Raw genomic sequence first — 17,222 nt, 5'->3', positions numbered from 1 at the left:
CCCTCCGGCCGCTCCGCCTGCCGGCCGCCGCGCCATGGAGAGGACCTTGCAGGTGGGAGAGCCTGGACTCCCCGCCCGCGGCGGCGCGGTCGCCCAGCGCGGGCTCCCTGTCCAGGTAACCGGCCGCCGCCCGCCCCGCCCCGCCCAGCGCCCGGGGGAGGCGAGGCCCGGCCGCTGTACCGTGTCCGCTCGCGGGCTCGTTCCCCCGGCGGCGCCGACTGCCGTCCCCAGGACTCGGAGCCACTTCCTCCCTCTCTGGGGCTCGGAGGCTGGTAAAGAGGGGGCGCCCCGCCGCCCCGGTGTCCCCCCCCTGCTCGCTCCGCTCCCGCATTTCCTCTCACATCATTTTCTTAGACAGCCCTCCCCTCCCCCTTCCCTCCCTCCTGCCTCCCTGTCTCCGCTTCTCTTTCCCCAACTCCACTTCTCTTTCCCCAACTCCCCTCCGGTCTCTCTTCCATCCGCCCGTTTGCCTTTGGGTTCTGGGTTCAGGTCCACCCCTTTCCTCTCTTTTCCGTCCCTTCACTTCCTCATCTTTCCCACGATTTTGCCTACTCTCGGGACCCCCCTCCCCCGGTGTGTGTGTGTGTTTTTTTTTTTTTTGCTTAAAGATGTAAATGTAAAAGCCCGCAGTGCTCGTCTGGCCGGTCTTCCCGCCGAAAGGCGCCGCCGGGGACTCGGAGCCTCCTCGCCCCGGAGGGAAGGGGGGCAGTTTCCTCCCCGGTCGCGCTCGGTCCCCCCGGTTATTCCCTTCTCCCCCTGGGGCTTCCCCTCCCGTCATCTTGAGAATTTAGGGGGCAGCTTTGGAGAGAGCGCTTGCGAAGGAGTATTCACCAGACAGGTTTTAGGTGCTTTTTTTTTCCCTTTGGTTTTAAAATAGTGATTTAACATTTCATTAAGTAATTGGAGATCTGTATTTGTTATGTAGCCACAATGAAATCAGGTTCTTTTCTTTTTTTTTAAATCTTCACCCAAGGATATATTTTAAATTGATTTTTAGAGAGAGAGAGGGAGACATCGATGTGAGAGAAAAACATCCATGTGAGAGAGAAACTTCCACCCGGGTCTGTTGCCTCCCGAACCGGAACCGCGGATTGAGCCAGCAACCTTTTGATGCTCCAACCAACTGAGCCACCTGGCCAGGGTGAAAGCTGGTTCTTTTCCGTTGGGAAATAGTGCACACACAGTTTTCTTTCTTTCTTTTCTTTTTTTTTTTTAAATCCCTGAATAAATCGAAGTTGCTGTGTCTCTTTTAATTCATGTTGGACCCGGATAAATATGGGTGATGCTGGCATTTTTTTCCTGTTGCTGTTCAGGGCCTCTTTGGGAAGTTATTCGCTGATCCCATCGTTCTAAATTAGATTCCCTCCTCCAGGCACCTGCCCATCCCTTGTTTGGAGTCCTTCACAAGCGCCTGTAATGGTTGGGTTAATTGTCTTCACTAGGCACCAGGACCATAGCTTACTCAGCTCCAGGTCCCTGCAATTAACAGAGACCTTGCATAGCAGAGTTGCTCATTAAATATTTCTTTGTTTTTAATTTGGAGATCAAATTATCCAGGAGAGAATTTTTCTTTGGTGTGATTATTGTATATTCTGCATTTGTTTCAAGCAGTTTGTGTTTATTAGTCTGACATTTAGAAAGCTGAGGATTGACATGCTCAGTATAAAACCATTAAGAGAACAGATTGGAAATTCATTTTATGCGAAAGTCACAAATGACAACTGTGGTTCAGCTTAGAAGGTAAAGAAAACCAGTGAGGAGACCAGTAATGTCATCCAAGCCAGAGGATTTAGAACCACCGGAGGCAGCATAGTCCCTTAGAAAAAGGAAAAGTACTCAAGTCTGGAGGCCCAGGGTCTCAAGGTCTTGTCTCAGGCAATGATTTGGGCTGTATCATGTAACTTTTCGGGTCTGCAGTTTTCTCATCTTTTAAAATAAGGGGGTTGATCTAGCAAATCTGTAGGTTCTTTTGGAACTCAAAATTCTGTCATTCTTTATTTTGATAATACAAGAGAAATGCATTCTTATCAATTATCATTCTTGTCAATTATGAACACATTCTTGTCAGTTATCAAGATGAGGGCATTCTTATCAAATATTCCCTTTACAAATAACCTTTGTTATGGGTTTCTGAAATTATACTAAATAAATGCTGTTTGTTATTATAAATTAATGTACCTAATTGTGCCACTTTGAAGCACATTTATTTCCTAAAGAGAACGCCTAGCTACTGTAGTTAGACTTTATATATCTATTTTAACTTCTTAATAAAAAATGATTACTGACTGAATAATTTCAAAAAATTAAGAACTGCTTGAAAGAATTTTGACTATCATGTTAGCCTCATCCTTTCTGGACAAAAAGATAAGTATGACTCTCTACTTTCCACATGATAATGCCAGCTTTCATTTCTCTCCTCTGGAAGGTAGAAAGATAACATTTATTGAATCCGCTGTATAGAATTCACCCTTACTAAATTATATCTTTTAGTTCATGAATCATACCTATTGGGGGCACTCTTTAATCAACAATATAGAACGGCTGCATTTCAGACACTTGTTGGAAGGCTTTTAATCTAAGCTAACAATCACAGGTGATTCTAATACAAAGACAGTGGACAACCATGGTTTATACCTATGTTAAGTAGCTATCCAGATTAAGTTTTTACTTTTGTTAAGCCTATGGTTAACCAAAATATCCATGTTTGAATTATGTTATCTTGGCCTTTTGCAGAAATGTTGCACTTAAATTGTAGCTTATTTTTATACCTTCTGTTTTATATAATTAGGAAATTTTTAATTTCAAATTTTCAATTAGGAAATTTATGAATTTGTCTTGATATCTCCTGGAAAATATAGTTAATAATACTGTTCCATGTGTTACAGATTGACTTTTACACACCAGGTTGACATAATTTCTGCTCAGTTTATCTCCAAGGAAAATTGTTTGTGCAAAAAATTAAGTATGCTTTCTGTTTGTTTGAAAATGGAAACTATGTAACTGCATTGTCCTCTTCAGTTTAGCAAAAAGACTTGTCACATTTGTAAGTGAAGTTGGTAATATACTCATCTCTGATTTCTTCAAGTACTTATGTTAGATGGATTAAGTTTAAATACTATGTTATGTTTAAATATGCTCGTTTGTAAGATGTTTTGGGAAGTATATAAATCTGAAAAATAATACACAAACTCATCTGGTTGCCTTTTTTTTTTTTTTAATGACACCCTTCATTGAAGTTGGATGACTGACTCTTGTGGAATCTGTAGTTCACAGTAAACATATGTAGAATCTCTCTCTCTCTCTCTCTCTCTCTCTCTCTCTATCTCTATCTCATCTATATCTATCTCTATCTCTATCTATCTCACCTTGTTATTGCCTTCCAAGTTGTCACAGGCCTGATGCCTTTGGTCACAAAAGAGCAATTTCATTTTTTCCTTTGATTAAAAAAAGTCAATTACAGTTGACATACAATGTTTCAGGCATACAACATAATGGTTAGATATTTACATAACTTATGAAATAATCTCTGATAATCCTGGGACCCACCTGTTACCATACATAGTTATTACAATATTATTGACTACATCCCTTATGCTGTACTTTACATCCTTGTGCATTTCATTCTTTATATGATATCCAGATAGCAGTTTCTTAGTTAGTATCCTTAAAAAAATCAATTTCCTTTTGTGAGTCCTGCTTGGTATTGCTCTGCTTCAGTGAGCTGTTCAGCAGCTCTTGTATATCCTGCTACTTATTATCCATTCTCCAACATATTCAGCCCCACAGAGAGTTGTGAAAATATTCACTTTAGCACAGTGATAATCTGGCTGTATTCCATAATTCTATTCTTGTTGGTCTTGCTCTGATTCTTGATATAAGTGTGACTTATACAGGCTGTAGATAAAACAATAATGTAGGCTAGAGATGATAGCTATCTATGAGAGCCTCAGAATTGTACGAATTGACTTGAACACTGTATTGGTATTCTTCTGCCTTCGTCTTGTTTTCTATTTTTCAGTTTGTACACTGTTATAAAATTTACTGCTTGAGTGTGTTCTTTTTACTATGTATAATCAAATGCTAATACAGCTGACCCTTGAACATAACAGTTTGAAGTGCACTGGAACACTTTTATGTGGGTTTTTTCAATAAATGCCTGTACTTTTTCAGATGTAGAGGGCCACTGTATGTATTTATCTACAATGCTCTATATAGGGGACTTACGTATCCCTAGATTTTGGTATTTGCGGGGGTTCCTGGAATCAGTCCCCCACAAATACTGAGGAACAGCTAAGTTTTTGGGAAGTCAAAAGTTATACTTGAATTTTCAACTGCTTGATGGTCGGCATCCCAACCCCCTGCATTGTTCAAGGGTCAACTGTATTATATCTAGTGCCAGATACGTATCCAGGGAACATTTGAATAAAGAAATGTTGACTAAATGTTCATCACTTTTCTTATTTGTTGTTTCCATTCAAAGGATTAAAATGGGTTTCTCTAGCCTTAGCTGGTTTGGCTCAGTGGATAGTGCATTGGCCTGCGGACTGAAGGCTCCCAGGTTGGATTCCGGTCAAGGGCACATGCCCGGGTTGTGGGCTCCATCCCCGAGCAGGGGCCGTGTAGGAGGCGGCCGATCAATGGTTCTCTGTCATCATTAATGTTTCTCTCTCTCTCTCTCCCTCTCCCTTCGTCTCTGAAATCAATAAAAATATATTAAGACAAAAGGGGTTTCTCTCGGTTGAATTTTTTTTTCCTTTTTTCTCTGTTGTGTTTGACCTATAAAGTTACATCGTCAGTGGCAAGCTGAATTATTCTCCCATGAAGCCTCTCGACTCCCTGAGCTGATTTTATTTGCTGCATTGTGTTTTCTCTGTCTAGTCCTACGTATCTTCATGATATTACCTTCTCTTAGCCTACTTGCTTTTCCATTTGCTACTTTTGACTACTTTGTTCTTTTTCTCTCTAACTTACGTCGTCAGTCATTTTATTTAATGTGTATTTCTTTCATCCTTTATATATTCTCATGCAGCTATTCTCGGTGACACTGGTTTGTTTCAGATTGTTTTGGTTTATCAGCTGATTTTTAGTTTATAAATTCATTAGCATTTATGAGCACCCCTATTTACATTTAACTTAGATTAAAAGGATCAAAGGAGAGGTAGCTATACCAAAAATAGTAGCCTCCAGCTGTTTATATTTTTAAGTGGCACGTCTTCCTTAAAATTATCATCATTTGAAAACAGCAAATCCTGAATTTGTTTGCATGAATTTTGATTGTACCTATAGTCTTAAAGAGGTAGAAGAGGTTTTAAGATTTCTAAAACACATTTTGTTGTAAGGTCTCATCTCTAGTTTTATCTTCAAGGTCACTTAGAGATATGTCATCTGTAGGAAATGTGCTTTTGGGTTGTTTTCCAGTAGTGGTGATGGATTTGTGTCCAATCAAACATTCTTACATTTCCCTTGTGAGTGACTCTTGGTGTGTCTTCTGAGGCAGCTGGCGAGGATTAGTGGTAGAAACTATAGCTACAGAACGAAGTGAAGCTAACAGGTTGACCCTCCAATCTTGCTCTTACTATCAGCACCTTGAGCCAGACATTGAACATACTGGTAGCCTAAAAATTACTTATTTTGTATTTCATTATTCCAGGATTCTAAAAGAACTTCAAAGTCCAGTATTACTATGAACTAATCAGTATTGTGTAGATTTCTTGAAAGCACATTTAAAGAGATTAATTGCTAATCAAAAGTATATAAATTAATACTAAAGCTGAGATGGGGACCCATATACATTTTTTTTCCTACTATGCTATCATCAGTAGTTTTCTATTAATGTAGATCCATAGTCCCTTGACCAGTAGTGTCAGCATTTCTTGGGAATTTATTAAAAATATAAATTCCCTGGTCCCACCTCAGATCTAACCGAATCAAATACTCTGGAGCCCACAGTTTGTTTTAGCAAGCCCTCTAGGTGATACTGATGCACGGCAATTTTGAGAACCACTGCTTTCAATCTGTTACTAATTGTTGCCTAGTAACTCCATCAATATTAGTGGAAATGGACTAAGATCTATGTTAGAACTAACTACTATAAGCCTATTACGTGAGAGTATTGTTGTAAAATATTGACTGAAGTAGTAGAAAGTAAAAGTCATCTCTTATAGATTAATTATATCTGATTGTTAGGGAATTTCCCCAGCTCTTTTCTTTCTCAGCCACAGATAACACAAAGCAAGAATACATGTATTGGGCTTTTTCTTAAAAATAGTTCGTTGGTGACATACATTAGTGGTAACATGCATTTGAAAAAAGTGTTATGAAGAGGTAATTCAGGACATCACCTGAACTAGTAAAGCTTGGATTATGCCCAAGGGAAGGAAATAGCCCAGATACAGATGTCCAGAAAGCACTAAGTTTGTTTTGGAAAGCTACCAGGTTAATGCTATTGTATTCAGAATCTCCAGGGCCAAAGGTGGCATGGGATTCAGGAGTTGCCCAGTGGAAATTCTCTAGATTTTAGAATAGAATATTTTCCCCTTTTAAGGAAATTAGTTTTGATTAGGTAAAGCACTTTGTGCCTACTGTATGATTTAGTTAAATCAGTTACAGTGGTTCTCAACCTTCCTAATGCCTCGACCCTTTAATACAGTTCCTCATGTTGTGGTGACCCCCAACCATAAAATTATTTTCGTTGCTACTTCATAACTGTAATTTTGCTACTGTTATGAATCGTAATGTAAATATCTGATATGCAGGATGTATTTAGGCGACCCCTGTGAAAGGGTCGTTCAACCCCCAAAGGGGTTGCGACCCACAGGTTGAGAACCGCTGGATTAAAAGCTATTGAGAGGCTATAGTCAGGGTTGGGAGTGATTTTATAAGCTGCTGTCCACAGGAAGACAGGTTAAAAATGGAACTATTAAAAAAAGAAAAGATTGGTACAAGGTTATTAAAATTAAAGTGGTTAGAGAAGGTGCCCTCGTAATGAAAATAACCTCAATTCCCTTCCCTGTAACTTTATTACACAGAACTAATTGTGTTTATCTCTCTTAATGTGTTTCTGTATATCCATCAACATTGTCATCACTGTAGACCATTAATGAGCAAGCTTTGTAATTCTTCCCCTGCTCAAGTACATAGTACCCATGGCAGTAATTGCTGATAAATTTTCATTCTTTCAAAGATTCTTACTGGATGTGATTAACTTGTAGGTTCATTAAATACTTTTAGTTTAGATTAAATAAGGGCAATGCATTTTTAATATAATAAAAGTTAACTTAAAATATGTTTTAATCTGTAGATTTCAAAGAAACCTAAATACTGATACTTGGAAAACTTTTTTTTTTTTTCATTTTATTTTAAGTTAGGGTTTAGGTTTAGCAGAGTATAACAGAAAATCCAAACTAACTGTACCTTAAAATAGAGATCATTTTTTTAGCACATAAAAGCCCAAAGATATAGTCAGTATAGGTCTGATATAGTAGATCTGAAGTATCAAGGACACAGATTCTTTCTAACTTAATATATCTTACTAGAGGCCTGTTGCACAAAGAGATTCGTGCAATAGGCCTTCCCTTCCCTTGGCTGCTGGCACCGGTTTGCCTCTGGCACCCGGGACCCAGGCCTTCGCTCTGGCCGGGCTCCAGCCAGAGCCGGCCCCGGAGTCGTCAGGCTTCACTGCTCCACTCGGCCGCTTGGAGCCTACGTATGCAAATTAACCGCCATCTTTGTTGGGTTAATTTGCATACTCTCCTGATTGGCTGGTCAGCATAGTGAAGGCATGGTCAATTTACATGTTTGTTTATTATTAGGTAAGATTTTACATTCCAGTGTTATTTCATGAACCAAAATTGCTTTTGGAATTCTAACCACTGCATCTTCTTTCTAGTCTAAAGGAAGAATGGGAAGAAGAAAGGCATGCTGTCTCCCTTGAAAGGATACTTTTTTGAAGTCACACAGTCTTTGAAGCTTATGTACAGTTGGTCCCATGGCCATACCTAGCCACAAGGGGGACTAGGATATGTAGCTTTTTCTTGGAGGCCTTGTGCTGAGGTACGAGTTAGAGGTTAAGAATAGGAGAGACTTGAGTATTGGAGGTAATCCACAGCTTCTCCCATTGTATACCGAACGAATCATTTTAAAACAAGAAAGGCATTTTCCAGTTAAGTCTACAACACTTATGCCAGAGACAATCTTAATTTTGCAAATGCAAGGACCAAAATAGAAAATACACTGAAAGAGAGAGATGATATATTGTAGCAGACAGAAAAAGAGAACTGTCTTTTGGAACACTCTAAACTTGGAGCATTTTTAACTTTCTACCCTTTTGTATGTATTATCTCGGGCCAGATTTTTATGATCCTAATCTAGGACCATAAAATAAAAGGAAGACACTTGATCATTGCTAGATCATTAGGTGAAAGGCAAGTAGAAAGCAAATGAAGAATGAGCAACTGTGCTGTTCATTTATTTCATTTGAAGAGCTCAAGGCATTGCATGGTAAAGTAGTGGTGGTGGTGAGGATGATGGCTTACACTGCTTATTCCTGGGTAGTCTGATGTTCATTTCCAAGCCATGTATCCATTTGTTTTATTTCTCCCAGAATACGCCTCAAGTTCTACTTAGATATCTTCTCTCATTTTAATTCAGAAGGTTTGGTCGCCATAAGGGAAATGAAGCTGGTCATTTTGGACCGTGTTTGTTTGTTTTTAAATATATTTTACTGATTTTTTACAGAGAGGAAGGGGGAGAGATAGAGAGTTAGAAACATCGATGAGAGAGAAACATTGATCAGCTGCCTCCTGCACACCTCCTACTGGGGATGTGCCCCTAACCAAGGTACATGCCCTTGACCGGAATCGAACCTGGGACCCTTGAGTCCGCAGGGCGATGCTCTATCCACTGAGCCAAACCAGTCAGGGCTGTTTGTGTATTTTTAATTGATTTTTTTTTTGAGAGAGAGAAAGAAAGACAGCCTTAAATTTGTTGTTCCACTTATTTATGCATTCATTGGTTGCCTCCTAGATGTACCCTGACTGGAAATGGAACTCTCCACCTTTGCATATTGGGATGACGCTCTAATCAACTGAGTCACCTGGCCAGGGCCTGGACCATGTTACTTTATGAATGCTTTTGTACTTGTTTTTATATCTTTGACCTAAGAATTTGATTGAAAATTCAGAGAAATCAGTGTTTGATGCATTTTTGTGTCACCTAACATAAATATTAATATTTTAAGCATGTAATGTCATACATGAAGAGTTTAATATTTGAGAGTGAGTAGAAGAGGATAGAGAAATCTCCTTTGAATTGATATAGCATTATTATTCATCGGCTCAGAGGGTCTACAAATATATCCATCTCCTTTGTTAACAGAGTTGCTGTTACTGATAACTGCAAGTGAGCAGTTGTTCAAGTAGGACTTTGTTAGGTGGTTGTACGTTAGCAAAAAAAGATAATAACTTTGACTGATGATAGACTACTGATTATAAGCCTTAATTTTCTTGAGCTGAACCAAGATGCTCAGCACAGTTCAAAAATAAGATTTTATATTAGATAGATGTCTTCTGTTACTGGTATTGGATAACAGTCTTCAATTATAACCAAAGGCAGTACCTAAAAATAAAAAACACCTGAGATAAGCTTTGCTTTTCAAGGAGTAGATAGTTGTAGTAATGAATTAATATTCATATTAATTAATCAATAATAAAAATGACAGCACTTAACATTTACTGAGTGCTTGCTATATGATGGGCATGCTCCTAAATCCCTTAATACGTATTTTCTCATATAATCCTTATAATTATATAAAATAAGCAGTATTATTGTTTCCATTTTACACATCAGAAAACTGAAAATTAGGGTGAAGAGTTTGATGTTTGACCCCAAATCTGTTTAACTCCAGGCTCTATGTGCTGTAGAGAACCTGAAGATCTGGTGCCCAGTCTAGGCTAATATACTTGGTAGTAAGAGGGCTATCCCAGGGCAGGTTGATTGGGTGGTAGTGACAAGAAAGTGAGTTTCCTTGACCACTGCTGCGGAGAAGGATAACGCACACAGTACGTTAGTGAGTTCAGAGTGCCCATATTTGGAGAGAATTTTCTCTAACTTTGAATGTTTTATTCTTCCTACAGAAAATAGGTTGATTTTGTTTCCTTTGCTTGATGATTAAGAGGATAGTTTCATTGCCATTTAAAAGAAGAGTTTTACATGAACCATCAGATAAATTGTGAAGCAAGTAATAAACAAGGTGCTCAAGTTTCCTCCCACCTCCACTTCTCCCCGCCCCGCCCCCCCCACAGGATTTACAGAGTAATTTAGAATATTTTATTGTAGGGTTCCTTAAATATCTGAATTCCCCTAAGTTCCTTTGTGTTTGTTTACAGTTAATGTGTTAAGAGCCATTGACATTTGAAGATCATCAGAAGTGAAGATAAAACATCTCAAAAATTATAATGTAAGTGAATCAGAAAATGAAAATAAAAAATGGACAAAAATTAATATTGCCAACAATATTTCTGGAATCCATATATTATCCTACATGAAATTTATGCATATAAATAAACAGTAACTACAAACTTTAGTTCCAGTTACAAGTCCCAGTTCTTAAAATTCTGTATTCTACCTGATGAAAACTATGACTAAGTTTTAGTCATTGGTAATTTTTCATTAGAATTCTTTGGCTTCCATGTAGTGTTTTTTTTCCTTTTCCTCCTTAGTACTTTGCAGTTTGACAAGGGCTCATGCTATATTTAAAATTGTGTGCAAAAAAAAAAAATTGTTCATAGAGACTGAAATCTTTGCTTTCTAGCTGCTGATGTATGTTTTACCCAATTTTAATTTTACTACAGTTTTCTATGTTTCTTAGCCAAAAATATGACCAGTTAGTTAGCTGGCCTCCTCCCTTCCTTCCCTTCTTTCTCTATCCCCTCCCTTCCTCCCTCCCTCCCTTCTTCCTCTCTATAAATATTTGTTTAGCATCTACTATGTTCTGCACAGTATGCTAGATCCAGAATTCCTAAGACCTTGGCACTGAAACAAATTATGTCATCTTTTTATACAGTTAGGGGCATAGGAGATTCTTTACTGTGTCTAGGGCTTGTAATGTCCTTAGTGTGGCTGAGGCTCTCCTGCTTATTTCAATCACCTGTGGTGCTTGGTGAGCATTGAGCTTCCTAGGTTCCAGCCCAGACATTCTGAATCACTGGGAGTGGGCCCCCAAATTTTCACTTAAAGTTTTTAGTAGGCGTATTCTAGTCCAACTCTGTAAGTTTGTTGAGGGAACAGACCTAGAGAAATCTAATAACCTACCCTACGGCACAATAAGTGTTAGAAGGCCAGGAAAGATTGGTATTGTTTCCTCCAAAGTCACAGAGCTATTTAGTGCTATTTAGTGATCTCCTGACTTCCAGTTCTAGACTTCACTGTCACTTAGTGATTTTTGTTGGGTCTGACAGCTTCACTGTGTATATATGAAATCATAACATCTATCATTGTTCCTAAAAAAATAACTAAAAGCACATATTGATTATGTACATGAGATACATGGACTCGTTGTTCATCTTTAGTCAGTTATGCTACTGATTTTGATTTTGAAATCATTGGGTGGAAAAAAACCGTGGTAGTCTAGGTAGAGGAAAAATACTTGTTCTTTTTTTCCCCATTGCACTATCCCTACTTTTTTTTTTTTAATATATTTTTATTGAGTTCAGACAGGAAGGGAGAGGGAGAGATAGAAACATCAATGATGAGAGAGAATCATTGATCGGTTGCCTCCTGCACACCCCACACAGGGGATCAAGCCTGCAACCTGGGCATGTGCCCTGACCAGGAATTGAACTGGGACTTTTTGGTTCATAGATCGATGCTCAACCACTGAGCCACGCTGGCTCGACTCTATCTCTACTTTTGACCTTTATATTTTATGCTTCTGAAAAAGAGGGGTCTGAATTCATTTTTGAATGATGGTAGTAGCTAGCATAGTGCTTTGCAAATAGGTGCTTGGTAAATTGTAGTATGAATAGTATGTAGTTTAAACATAGGGAGTATGAAAAAACTTTGTTTTTTTTTCCTTTGGATTCTATGAAATACTATTAGGAGTAGTTTTATTTGCTTGGTACAGAATCTGATGCTTTATATACCGAGCCAGAGACCTTAAATGATTGAAGTTATTTTATATTTTTATTACTACATTGTTGTGGTTGATATTCACAGTATCTGAGGGACTGAAATATTCTAAAGTATTTTCTGAACTATAAGTGTGAATAAATTTTGGTGTGTGTATTTTGTATTTTATTTTGCATAGTATATTAATAGTTAGAGACTTGCCTAAGCAAGAATAACATTGTATTTCTATGATGACGTGTGAAATGCTTTGAAAACTGTAGTGTCACACAAATAGAATGTATTATGATTACTGCTAATATTAAGTATTAATACTTTAAAATGATATTTAAAAAGGTATTTTCTTCATCTTTATACAGATAGCAAGAAAAGACAAAAATAAGCGAGAAGATAGTATCTTTTTTATGATTTGTACTAACTAATCTGCTAAATAGGGAACAGTACTCAAAATTATGGAGGGATAAATCACTGAATGATGCCAATACTTTGCATTTTAACTTAACCTTTCCAGACTTGAAAGAGAAAGAGACATTAAATACTCTTCTTTTCCTACTGAATTTTTTAACTTAGTTTCTGCAAACAAAACAAAATACCTGTTACCTGTGCTAACGTAGTGTGCTTGGAGCTCTAATGATCTGACTGGTCTTCAGTTTAGTATGACATTTTCTCAGTTAACCTGGTATGTAAGTAACTTTCCCCTCTAGGCTACTTATGAATCCAAATGAGTTTTCATTTTTTCTCTAGTCTGTCAGAGATTTTTGAAGAAGTTCTGAGAAGCTCTTTTAAGAGAGTGCTTGAGGGTGTTGAGATTGATTGGTGCTGTAACCCAAGGTCCCTCCTTCTCTCCAGTTCTTATTGGATCCCCTATGGACACATAAATTTTGGCTAGCATACTTGGCTTTTGCCTGTTTTATTTATTTGTATTTCCAGATGCGATCTTTGGAGAAGCAATACTCTGCAGGAAAAAAGATGTATGTACACCATTTTTTATACAACCTGGTTTTTCAGACTTGCTGCTGGATTACCAAATAATACACACCCTGACTTTCAGTTCAGGAAGTATAGTCGATAGACCTTAAAATAAAATAATACAAATTAAACTGTATCCAAGGTCACATGTACCTTAGGACCTTGGGGTTTTCTAAACTAAATGCCAACAGGCACCAGCTGTCCCAGAGCTCAAATCCCCTTTGTTTCTCTGAAGAATACAAAATGTAGTCTCTGATCTTTGTCAATCAGATGCCATTATAATAAGATCATTTATACCATCTCTTTTATACTATAGATTGGTTAAATTAAAAAGTGCAGGGTTCTGGGGTAGCATTTTAAAAATAATTATGAGCTGCAAATAATTTTGTTTTGGGGGGTTATTTTTCTATTTTGGGGACTGCAGATAGTCTGACAATGAGTCTTTTGTGTCCCAAATTCTTTATACACACTAAAGGCCTTTTATTATTTTTTAAATAAAATGTTCTGCAGAATGACTAATAGAATATGAACAGTGCTTGTGACACTGTAGTCCATTGTGTAAGTGTTGAGAGTAAAATTTGCATTCCTAGAAAAGGTTTTTCACAGTCAGGATACAGAACGCATTCTTTAATGTCCTTCGGCAAATGTGCTATGTGTGTGCTCAGGACATTACTACGGAGTATACTTTCCATGGAATACTGATGAAAAATGAAATGGGAGTGAAGCGGTTTAAATAAGGCAAGTGGTCTAGACCTTATTGTAATGACTGTGGTCAGTAATGACTGTAAATTAGAGAAATGCAGCCTCTCCCAAGTCCTCTGGAGGCATTTGTTTACTACAATATGAAATGCATGTGACTTATTTCCAGATCGTTTTGAATTAAAATTAGTATGAATTGTTTATCTGTATTTCTCTTTTTCAGAAATACTTTTTTACTTTCACTAGAAATGTTTTTACTGGGTTTTGAAATATGTCAGGAGAAGAGGAATATCAAAACATTTATGACTATTTATTACTGTGAAATACCTCCAAGTGTTAATGGGACCGACAATAAAGTAATGATGATTCCATTAACCATCTGACAAACCAGCGGAACCAGAGAGAGCCCATGCTTTGATAATGGTTACATTGAAAAATACTGGTGATAGAACTGCTTTTGGGATTGAAGCTTTGGGCCAGCCTTCTGCTTGAACATATCAAAAGTTACATAGGATGTGTGTATGTATGTGCATGAGAGTATATGTGTAATATATTTTTAAAAATTTTGCTCCTGATTTTTGTACTTTGTATTAGTGATTCATCTATTAACTAAAACTTCTTTAAAATTAAAAATGTTGTACATTCAGTCATCTTAGTCAAAGGAGGACAATTTACAGTGCAGATTTCAGTGAGAAGTACTTTTAGGGCCAAGTGCTTTCTTTCTTCATTTAAATTTAATTAGTGGATTCCTTAATGGGAGACCTTTATTTCTGATTTCTTCCTTTTTTCCCTTCTGAAGAGGGTACTCTTGTATTTCCCCAATGCTATTTGAACACTTTCTACCAGCTAAGCATTTAGCACTAATTATTTTCTATAAATCATGGTTTTTGATCCTTATTACAGTCTTATAAGGTTTTGTTTATTATATTTTATAAGAAAGAATTTAGAGAGATTAAGTAACTTGTCTGAATTATTATTTACTAACTGGTGAAACCAAGTCTCTGATGCTAAAGCTTATGTTTTCAGCCACTGACCAGTTCTGAGCTTTGTGTTCTCTTCTTGGTTTCTGTTGCATCCTTTATATCCTTCATTCCTACACTCCACTGTTATGAGGTACTTCACATACTCAGCACCTTCATTAGACTGTAAGTCCCTGAAGAAAATGAATCCGTTTTAACTATCCCCAGTACATAATACATTGATGATATTAGTAAATGTCTGTGGAAGAGTAAGAAAAAGGAGATTTTGGAAGTTCCTGCTTCCCAAATGGAAGGGGAGGGTGGGAAGAACCGGAGGGAAGGTGCCAAAGAGGCCTTTAGTTGGTGATAGAGGTTCTTAGTCTCTATCCTTTCAAGGCAGCTGAGGGGTGCCATGAGGCATATTTGGAGATGACAAGGGAACCCCTGCTATCTGGAAACAAATTTCTCTGCCTTTGCAGCTTTAACAGGGATGCTTGTAAATTCAGTGGTATTGAGGCAAGAAGTAATCTGTAGTAGGTTCCCAAATTCATTTATTAAGACATAACTTTCTTAATTTGCAAGTGTTTAGCTTGAATAATTCTCAGGAATAAGCATAACCAAAAAAAAAAAAAAAACCCAAAACTGAAACAAAATAAATAGAAAAGTAGAGAGTACTTTATCTTATTAAATGATACTATTTTGAAAAGCATATAGAGCCATTTCTATCCCCTTACCAATTATTTTTTTGTGTAACTGTTCACCTGAATACTACACTTTAAAATAATAGAACTTTTGAGACCAAAAGGGTGGAACATTGCTCTTAGGAATAGTGAGCAGAGGAAAAAGACATTCTGTTATAATAACAGCAGGCCAGTAAATGAGTGGGAATGACTAAGAGATGATGGGATTTGTGTTTTGATCTTGTGGTGGAAAGAAAACTGTGTCACTTTGGCTGAGATAATGGCAGGGCTATTGAAAAACAGATTATGACTAGTGCTGGCCTTTCTTATTGTCAACCTAAGTTGTGTTCTTTCATATGTAAGTATGTATATGTATATTCATTTGGTTACTTTGTGGAACCAGAAGTTAACATTTAAATAATATGGACTTGATTTTTTAAATAGGAATAAAGAAAGTAATATAGTTTAGGGTGAAATGAGGAGTTGGTTAAAGAAAGGGGAATTCTAGTGAGAGTGACTTGCCACTTACAGGGGCCATGGCTCTGCAAATTTAGATAAATGCATTTGTGATTGTAAATTGTTCGCATGCTCATATGCTTTAATTGCTCTTCCTAAGGGTTGATAATAAAAATTTAGTACATTAGACTATAATTGCAGTTTTACTCTGAAAGGTATTTTGAGCCTCTTGGAAAAAGGAGTCTACTTATGAATAAGTATAAATATAAAGAATAATTTACATTATTAAGAGTATCCCACAGTGCTAATTATATTTTGATCAATTTTGTTGCTTTTGAGAAAATATCCTCTCTGTAACAACTTCATTAATTTTTAAAATGTGTTTATAATTTTTTGACATAGCACACTCAACTAAAACAAATAAAAATATTAATGCTCTTGAAGGCAGAAATTATGTTTTACCTACCCTTGAGGAATTATTATTGTTTTTGTTTCAAAGCACACTTAACTCTCCATTCTTATTAATTACTTTCAGGTTATCCAGGGCCTGGGAATTTTCTGTGTATTTATGGCTGAGCTCAGTGATGGCGAACCTATGACACGCGTGTCAGAGGTGACACGCGAACTCATTTTTTTGGTTGATTTTTCTTTGTTAAATGGCATTTAAATATATAAAATATCAAAAATATAAATCTTTGTTTTACTATGGTTGCAAATATCAAAAAATTTCTATATGTGACACGGCACCAGAGTTAAGTTAGGGTTTTTCAAAATGCTGACACGCCGAGCTCAAAAGGTTCGCCATCACTGGCTTAGCTATTTGAACCTTGTCAGTGTTTTTTTGTTTTGTTTGTGTGTGTGTGTGTGTGTGTGTGTGTGTGTGTTTGTGTATGTGTGTACTTTCGATAAAGTATTTAAAGGAACAGAAGGGAATCACGATTATAATTTTATTTTTTTAATAACAACTCTGACTAAAGGTTAGGGTAGAAGTGCCCACACTAAGTAAAAATGAGAACAAAATGTCATGATGCTGCAGCTGTGCTAGGACCTTTCTGTGAGGAAAATTTCTGTGCCAAACCTAAGAAATGATGTTGAAGGACAAATCTTTGATTCATATTTTCAAATGGGACAATAGTTTGTTTGTGTGAGATGGAAAAGTTGGGGGCATTTTGATTCAAGATAAAAGGGATGTTAAAATTTGTAAAAGCTAGTGAAAGATCAGACAGAGCCCGAAAACCAGGACTACAGGCTTTATTAGAGAAGGACCTGCCGGGCTGTCTGGCAAGGGGAGGACAGCAGCAGGTGCAGAGGTGGGCACGCCTTTTGAGGGGCGGAA

At 37.4% G+C, this 17,222-nt stretch overlaps 1 protein-coding gene across 3 annotated transcripts in view; it reads left to right on the top strand.

Moving 5' to 3' along the window:
• The first annotated feature begins 50 nt into the window (after nucleotides 1-50).
• LOC102428817 (myotubularin-related protein 2) overlaps nucleotides 51-17,222 on the top strand; it is a 79,359-nt gene continuing 62,187 nt past the window's right edge. For 2 of the 3 annotated variants that reach the window (XM_014463752.2, XM_023761840.1), the window contains exons 1-2: nucleotides 51-115; nucleotides 10,386-10,456. The gene's annotated coding sequence lies outside the window, so the exon portion shown is untranslated. The remainder of the gene's footprint in view (nucleotides 116-10,385; nucleotides 10,457-17,222) is intronic. The other variant, XM_014463755.2, reaches the window with a different exon arrangement.

This window comes from Myotis lucifugus, unplaced genomic scaffold, assembly GCF_000147115.1.
Source record: "Myotis lucifugus unplaced genomic scaffold, Myoluc2.0 scaffold_219, whole genome shotgun sequence".
NCBI lineage: Eukaryota > Metazoa > Chordata > Mammalia > Chiroptera > Vespertilionidae > Myotis > Myotis lucifugus.
Note: the sequence above shows the minus strand (reverse complement) of the source record. Positions and strands in the feature narration are given on the sequence as shown.